Below are 7,650 nucleotides of genomic sequence, written 5' to 3' on the forward strand. Positions count from 1 at the left end.
TACTTTATTTAAGTGTACTATGAATATACTTATACTTTATACCAAAACTGAGGCAGTATACTTGAAGTTTACTTTTTATATACTATATTTTATATACTTAAGAATAGTATAGTGAAGTATACTTGGTTTATACTGAAAAGTATTAAGAAAAGTCTAAGACCATTTATACTAAGACTTTAGTATTAAAGCTTATACTTGTACTTTAGTATACTTTTGACTTCTTTCTGCCACAAAGTACTAATACTTTGTTACTGTTTATCTTGATCCAAGTACAGAATAAGGTCAAGTCATTGACTCAGCAAAGATAGACTTTATTTCATTGAGGCTCTTTGTTTTTTAAATGCACATCTTTAATGATTTAAACAGCAGGTAATCTTGTGATTTTGTAAATACATTACAGTCTAGTATACAGACAGTATGAGTTAACTTTAAGAATGCTTTAAGATATAGTATATTTCAGGTATATAAATATTTGAATGGATAGTGTCTGTCACATCTAATGTGGGTGACCTGGGTTTAAACCCCTGCATGAAAGGCACTACCTGCACTAGGGGTCCTTAGGCGAGACCCCCTCACCGTACCCGCCTACCAGTATAAGTCACTTTGGATAAAAGCGTCTGACAAATACATAAACATAACCAGTATGCTACAACTAATATGCTAAGCAAACTTACAAGTACACTTGAGTTATACAACAAGTATTATTTTTAGTGTTATTATTTTTTTAGTTTTAGAAATGTAGAGTTAAAGTATACTTGAAAAAAGTCAAATGTGGACTGGAAGTATATACCTAGTACATCAGTAGTATATAGATGAGTGTACTTTTGTAAACTTAAAATGACCTTATAATGTATACTTAAAGTAAACTTTTATAAACTGAAAAATGTTCCAATTTAGTCTGAAGAAGTATTAAATTAGTACACTACAAGTACATGGTACGTAGTATACTTGCTATACTTATACTCAAGCATGCTTAATAAAATGAACTCAAGTATACTACTTTTTGCTAAGGGTCCAACAGTCTTTCTTATTCAGGGAGGTTCCAAACTGAGTGAAATGAATAAAATGAATAAAATCTGAGCAGCTGCCATGAAAGAGCAGAAGCAGACAGTGAAGGGGCGGGGTTTATTCCAAACTCTCAGCTGGTCTCCCATTGGTTACCATCTATGACGTCAGCAGGGAACACATTTCTACTTGCTCCTGAATCCAGGAGGCGGTGTGGTGGAAGCGGTTCTGGATGAATGGCTGATGGTTCCTGACTCCGAACGTTCATGTCAGTCACAGAGCTTCTTCTGGACTCTGACATCTTCAGTAATCTGACACTTCAGACTTTCTTTTCCTGCTCTCACACATTAAAGCAGGAGCATCTGAGCTGTGAATGTGATGAGGATCGGCCATCTTTGCATGTCTGAATTTACAAGCTGAGATTCCTGTTTGAAACGGCTGTTTTCAACCAGCTCATGAAGAAATCTATCAACCCCTCCAAAGTATAAAACATTCAGAGTAAAGGTTTGATCAGAAACAAAAATGAAAAAGATGTCCCTTAATGAAGAAGATCTATCAAGATCTCCTCTAACAACTTTTTCTTCAACCTTCTTAATTTTGCATCTTTCTAATGAGTAAAGAGAGACTTTAGCTCCAGCTTCATCTTCATCAGGAGGATTTAAGTGAAGCAGCTTCTTATCCTTCATCCGTGTGTGCAGCCACACCTTCATCTCTTCTCTGTGAAAAAATGTCGTCTGGCTGCTCTCACTGAGCATTCTTATCATTTTCTTGTTTCCATAACATGCATGAGTTGTATCTTGGCGCGTCTTGTTGTCCCTCTGTTCCCAGCTTCCTCTATTTTAGATATAAAGAAATGAATGATAACTTTTCTTTGTGGGACACATTTTCATCAAAGTGTGGAGAATCAGTGTGAGACGATATATATGAATGAATGAATGAGTTCAGGGTTGGATCAAACAGCTCTTCAACATGTTGAAGTCATCAGTTACAGAGGAGACTGAAAGCAGTTTGCAGCATTTAAGGGCTGTCAATCATCTTTAATGGTGCCACATGTGACCAGTTTGTCTTTGTTACCATAACTGGACAAACACTGATGATCAGGACTGAATAAATGTCATTGATCCATGTTCAGTCCAGCTCTAATGTAACTAATATCTGCTGGAACTGTGAAGGAAGGGGACTCTTTTGCCCTCTTGTGGTGTAAAGATAAATTCAATTCAATTCAATTCAAATTCAAAAATACTTTATTTATCCCAGAGGGAAATTAAATATTATATAATAAACTGCATGATGTCAGTTTCATGATGCAGAAACTCCGTGAAGAAAATAAATGTGGAAATACATAGACTTTTCACTTCTTTTTGTTGAAGCTCCAACCACCATCATCATAAAGATCTCATCAATCTTTTTTCCTGTTCCTGCTGCACACACCTGTTAATTTTCAAAATATGCCTCAGCAAATAGATACCAAAATTCAATTTGAAATGTAAAAGTTGAAAATTGAAATGCATTATCAGAAATGCTTTTTCATTTTAAGAATGTGGCTGCATTATTTGACTCATAAATAAAATTACTAATCAATCATCCTATTGCATTTCAATTTTCTTCTTCAAGACTGCACATTCTATGCCATAATCAAAAAGAAAACAAAGCGGACATTGCTTTTTCGTTTTCGTGGTCTGCATGCAAAATACTGCCCACAATTCGATAACGAAAAAGCAATCTGAGCGGCGCAGGAGGGTGACGTCACGCCTGCTGACTGTGCTATCCATCATGTAGGCTACGGTAGGGGGCGGTGTGCATATTTGCTGCACAGTTAGCTGCCCCGGTGGAGTCAAACAATATATCCGATTCTGATGCCCGTGACCGGGTTGAACGGGTCACAGAGAGCTTGGCTGCATACTCTGCCGTCACAAATTCAGAGGTTAGTGCAGCAAGGGCTTGCGCGCCGAGGCCGCGGCCACGACCGGCCATGACTTTCTGGCCGCGGCCATTACTGAGGGAGCAGCCTTTACTGAGGCTGAGCCATTGCGAACAGGAGTCGGGGGATTTCCTTTCACAGGTAGGATTCAACATTATTATTGGTTGTATTTTGTCAATAGAATATTATTGTACTGTATTTGTGTCTGCCGGCGAAATCGTAGCCAGCAAACGTTAAACTAGGATATGTTTATAGCCGGTGTTATGCCGAGAAGTGCACCCCCTGCTGGTCGTACTTTAAGGAGAGTCTGTGATGGAATGATATGATATAACTACATCATAATTTGTTTACCTAATTGAATTAACGGATGCAAATTTCAACAAGTCCAAATTTGTATATAAAATTAAAATAACCAAATTTCATAGTTTCAGGTTAATTTTTATATCATTTCATCTGGGCTAAAATGAGTTGAGATTGTTAATAGAAAATGTATCCAACCGTCTTTCGTGTTGACTACAAAAGTATTAGTCACGGCGCTTACTTTTGAATATAAGTCCAATAATAAAAAAACAGTTAGGAATAGGAATACTCTAAACTCTACAATTGTCGGATTATCATAATTGTACACGTATTATTAATTTACATGAAGAGATGCGAAAAAAAGATGCACGAATGAAACACCATTGTCAGCTCAATATTATTTTTTTTGGATAAATGTAATAATCCACACCTGAAACGGTTTACGCGCGCTCCGTGAATGGGAATGCACTTCACGGCATAACACTTCTGTTCACACGGCTATTAGGCCAACGGAGACTTCATAAATCATATATTCCATAACACAGGCTTAGATTACAACTAACACAAGAATGCTACTTTTGAAATAATGCAAATATTACTGTTATAACATTGACCATCAGATTTTACTCAGGTTTATTAATGACGTTTATTATGCCTTTATTATTCACATGTAATTCTTTCATCCTAACAAAAGTATTTACCTCATGTCTCATACCCACCCCTCAGATTGTCCGACCGAGAGTTGGTGTTATTCCCTCCATCTTGGGCTTACAGGTTCACCTAATAAGAGTAGGTGTATCATCATAAGGCTATTAGCATTCATAAATTGAAATATTATCAATAACAGGGCGGGGTGAAATACTTATCCCTGTGTGTGTGTGTATTTTTATATATTTTAATATTATGCTTCTTCATTTTAGCCAGAAAAGGGCGGGACTACATGTTCTTCCAGAAAAGCTGAAGAGCGCCTGTCTGTGGCCACTCAGGATGACCCAAAAGCTTCAACCTCAAACTCACTAACTCAGCCTAATGATTTGAGTATTTCTTTTTTAAACATCATATCAAAATTACCGTTCTAAATATGTTAAATAGCTACTTCTCAATATTTATACTGGTGGATGTTGTGGACAATGCTTTGTACTACATCGCAGGGTTTGTAGTCCTCCACATTCTGCAAACGCTGTCCTGTGGTGTGTGCCATGCAAGCTTGGTCAGAGATGCTGTACCTTCATCATTTCATGATAGCTACCACTTTCTAGACCTGAAAAACAACGGTGTACTAGTGATTCCATCATGTGGCACAGTGAAGGTGCTGAGAGCTGCAGAGTGGGTGATTCGCCAAGCTTCAGCAAAGCTGTAAAGATGGCGACAGTCACGTACATCATCCGGGAGGAGAACGGAGGATGTTTTTCAGCTTGGGGAACACATTGAGGAGACAAAGTTTGGCATCAACAACCATTATTCCAACTTGTTGTCATTGTTTGTGTCTGTGTTTCTGAAAATAAGGCTTCACCACATTGGCAAACTGACCTCTCTTGACCTGTATAAAAGGGAGCATGAGACAGAAGCTCTGCAAAACACTCCTCTTTCAGGGCTTTTAGCTCATTTTGTTTTGCTTTAGGTTGATACCATTCAAAATATTAAAACTTGTGTATATACGACTACCTTCTTGTACAGTGTTTTTTATATTCTTTATATTTTATTATAGTATTTCTATTTTTCTAGACTAACTCAGAGAGATCCCTGAACAAGTAATGCATGTGTCTTGACTGCGGTTCATGCACAATTGGCAATTTAAAAAACATTGCACCTTGAACCTTGATGCTATGGTCATAACAAAGTTATGCTGTGAAGCCAAAAAAGCAAAAATCAAAGATATTTTCTTACATTGTTTTGGCCTTGTGAAATACTTTATTACAGATATGATAAAGATGTTACATAAAAATCACAACAGCTGTATAGTGTCTTTATTCCTCTTCAATGATACAAAGCTTGTAGTACATGATTGGAAAATTCGTTCAGTCAACAGCTTGAATTATCTTCAAGCAGTGTGTATACATACGTACTCATTCATTCGTAGGGCACCATAGGCAATCGTCAAATAAATACACATACAAAACAAACATCTTCTACCTTACACTAGAAATATATATATATACACATACATATGTATATAACAAAGCTGGATTCTCATTCCATCCGTTCCAAAGTACAAAATTACGACATGGCTCGAGCTGCCAAAACAGCAGCAGCTGACAACGGGCATCGGTGTCTTATAAATATAGCCTACTGACCAGTCTATCACACACTGTCATTCTGCTGTTAATGTACGGTACCTGTAGGTGGTGTTCTGGCTCTAGTGTGTCCCCCCCCCTGCCAGAAAATGCGCGAGCCCTTGCTGTCATCCTGAGTGGTCACAGACAGGCTCTCTTCAGCTTTTCTGGAAGAACATGTAGTCCCGCCCTTTTCTGGCTAAAATTCAATTCAATTCAATTAATTTTTATTTATATAGCGCCAAATACAACAAATGTCATCTCAAGGCACTTAAATAGTAAGTCCAATTCAAGCCAATTGGAATTCAATTAATTAATAATAATCATAATTCATAAAATAATCCAATTCGTTCATATAGAGCCAATTCAAAAACAATTTCCTAGCTAAGAAAACCAACAGATTGCACTGAAAACTTTTTGTTTTTCGGTCCAATCTCCCGGCCTGAGCGGCGTGCCTGAGGCGACTGTGGAGAGAAACGACTCCCTTTTAACAGGAAGAAACCTCTGGCAGAACCAGACTCAGTAAGGGTGGCCATCCGCCTCGACCATCTGGGGTTTGAGAAGACAGTAAGGGGGGGAGGGCCGCAGCGGAGGCGGCACTGTAACACCATTCAAAGGATATCTGTTGGAACAGGGAAACACGAGTTAATGACCACAATAATATCACATATACATAAAGAGAGTAAAGTGAGAAAAGGTGTGACAGATGAGGCCCCCCAGCAGTCTAGGCCTATAGCAGCTTAACTATGGGATGTTTCAGGATTACCTGAGCCATCCCTGTTCAAGGTAAACAAAAGAAATTTGTGCTAACAAAAAAACTAAATAATAAAATAAAGATAAATAATAATATAAAGGACCAGACTCAGTGAGTAATTCCCTGTACTCCCTATATAGATCTGCTCCTCACACCACAACAACCATCTTTTTACAGCCACAAGCTACCTCAGCCTCTCACCAACTGCACAGCAGTCACAGCGGGGTGGGGATGCAAACCCTGGTTCGGGTAGGGGGAGAAATAAAAGAGGTAAGATAAGCGGGAATGGGATTCAAACCCTGGTTCGGGTAGGGGGTAATGAAAGTATAGAGGGTGCCAGAGGTGGAGGCAGAACAAGACACACTAGCAGATACACTATCAGATTCAACAGACCTAACTATAAGCTTTATAAAAAAGGAAAGTTTTAAGCCTGGTCTTAAAAGTGGAAAGGGTGTCTGCTTCCCGGACATTTACTGGCAGCTCATTCCACAATAGAGGGGCCTGATAACTGAAGGCTCTGCCTCCCATTCTACTTTTAGAAACTATGGGAACCTCAAGTAAACCTACAGTTTGGGAACGAAGTGCTCTGTTAGGAAAATATCTTACAATGAGATCTTTAATATATGATGGAGCTCAGTCATTAAGAGCTTTATATGTAAGGAGAAGAATCTTAAATTCTATTCTGAATTTAACAGGGAGCCAATGAAGAGAAGCTAAAACTGGAGAAACATGATCTCTCCTGTTAGTTCTCATCAAAACTCTGGCTGCAGCATTTTGGATCAACTGAAGGCTTTTCAGAGAATATGTGGGACAGCCCAATATTAAAGAATTACAGTAGTCCAATCTTGAAGTAACAAATGCATGAATTAGTTTTTCTGTATCACTCTGAGACAAGATGTTCCTGATTTTAACGATATTACGAAGGTGAAAGAAGGCAGTCCTAGAAACCTGTTTTATATGCGAGTCAAATGATAAGTTCTGGTCAAAAATAACTCCAAGGTTCCTCACTGTAGAACTAGAAGCCAAGGAAATACCATCTAGAGTAACTATATAGCTAGACAATTTCTCCCTGAAACGCTCAGGTCCAAAGATAACGACTTCAGTTTTGTCTGAATTTAGAAGTAGACAGTTCTGAGTCATCCAGGTCTTTATGTCTTTAAGACATGCTTGTAGTCTGACCAACCTATTGGGTTCATCTGGTTTTATAGATAAGTACAGCTGAGTATCATCAGCATAGCAATGGAAATTTATGCCATGCTGTCTAATAATGTTACCTAATGGAAGCATGTATAAAGTAAAAAGAATCGGTCCAAGCACAGAACCCTGGGGAACTCCATGACTTACTCTGGTGTGTGAGGAAGATTCTTCAGAATGAAGAATGAAGAAGCATAATATTA

This window comes from Odontesthes bonariensis, chromosome 8, assembly GCF_027942865.1.
Source record: "Odontesthes bonariensis isolate fOdoBon6 chromosome 8, fOdoBon6.hap1, whole genome shotgun sequence".
NCBI classification, from domain to species: Eukaryota; Metazoa; Chordata; class Actinopteri; order Atheriniformes; family Atherinopsidae; genus Odontesthes; species Odontesthes bonariensis.